Source organism: Mytilus galloprovincialis, chromosome 1, assembly GCF_965363235.1.
Source record: "Mytilus galloprovincialis chromosome 1, xbMytGall1.hap1.1, whole genome shotgun sequence".
Taxonomy (NCBI): Eukaryota; Metazoa; Mollusca; class Bivalvia; order Mytilida; family Mytilidae; genus Mytilus; species Mytilus galloprovincialis.
Window position 1 is genome coordinate 83,249,724 of NC_134838.1, and position 1,821 is coordinate 83,251,544.

The following is a 1,821-nucleotide window of genomic DNA, read 5'->3' on the forward strand; positions in this document are numbered from 1 at the left end:
CTCATATTCAAATACATGTTTCATAGAATTAATGAAAGATTACTGCATGGGTTATTTTAAAATCAAACTTTGAATATACCATGGATTTAATTAAGGTAATTATTTCTCAGATATTCTCAAAAGTGTCAGTTTATTATAACAAAAACATGTCTTAAACAAGAATGTGTCCCAAGTAAACGGATGCCCCATCCGCATTATCATTTTCCTTGTTCAGTAGACCGTGAAAATGGGGGTAAAAACTCTAATTTGGCATTACAATTAAAAAGATCATATCATAAGGAACATGTATACTAAGTTCTACTTCATCAAAAACTACCTCGGACAAAAACTTTAACCAAAACTTTAAATTAAATAGTATAAACAACAATGGAGAAGACGGAACTAAGTTGAACAACTTGTGTCTAATCCATTTGTTTTGAACAATAAAATAGGTTTAAACTAACCAAAACTTTAACCTGAAGCGGGACGAAGAGACGAACGGACGAACGAACATACGGACAGACAGACAAATGGACTCACAAATCAGAAAACATAATGCCCATAAATGGGGCATAATTATCCAAATTATCTTTATGCCGCAAATAAACATATCAAACCTACCAGTTTCTTATAATCTTAACCGTATGAATATTGAATTACAAACTTTCGAGAAAAACACATACACTTGATGCATTCAATCGTTTTGCTAGTTATACCTTCGTCAGGGACACTAAAGTAAAAAAAAAATGTACATCAGGATTCATAAATACTTGAGGAGCTCTATGATCAAGAGGGACCGAAACAGAACATTAAACCAGGTCAAATTTTTAAGGGATGTTAGTTATATAATCAAGTTATAGTATGGTAAATATTTTACCGTACCATTTCCTCGGGTTTTTTTTTTACACTGGATAGATTGCAATCATTGAACTTTAATTTAAAAATCAGTGTAAGGAGTTATAATTTAAATGTGATTAAGATAAAAAGATATCATGAATATTATCGACTGTTGAATTGTTCTGACCATAATAACATCCGCCGTTAACCACAATCAGGACAAGTATAATAGATTTTAAGATTTAAGCCTTGACATTTCATAAGGTTTAAATAAACTCATCGTAGATACCTGGATTGAAATTTTGTATTTGCGACAGACGTGCGTTTCGTTTACAAAAGACTCATTAGTGACTCTCGAACCTAAAAAGTTAAATAGGCCAAATAAAGTACGAAGTTGGGGAGTATTGAGGACCATAAATTCCAAAACGTTTTCTAAATACAGCTAAAGTATTCTATTCCTGAGGTAGGAAGTCTTAGTATTTAAAAAAATCAATGTTTTGTCAACAGTAATTAATTCATAATTATGACCAATGCTAATTCATGTCAACACAGAAGTGCTGACTACTGGGCTGGTGACATTCTCGGGGTAGGGGGGGGGGGGGGCTCCACCAGCACCGGCATCGACCAAGTGGTTGAAAAAAAACTCATCATTTATACCAGGATTAACATTAAAATGCCAAACTCAAGTCAACGTTTGTTTCATTTATTGTATGTTTGCCTCAATCTGAAAAATTAGATCTGTAATTTAAAACCAAGTTAAGATATACCAAATTAAAGTACTGTGCATGTGCAGGTTGTCTGGCATAGCCATTCCCATCGCACATGTTACCGCTTCTATATTATAAAAGTTAAATTTATTCTCTCGGACATTTAATGCTGAATCTTACATAACATGTACCAATTCTGGCTGTTTTCTGTATTCAACCGTGTATTTACATTCCATGAATGTAGGGTAATTCGAAAATATATAAGTGTTTTGAAAAAATATGGTACATAAAACATCAA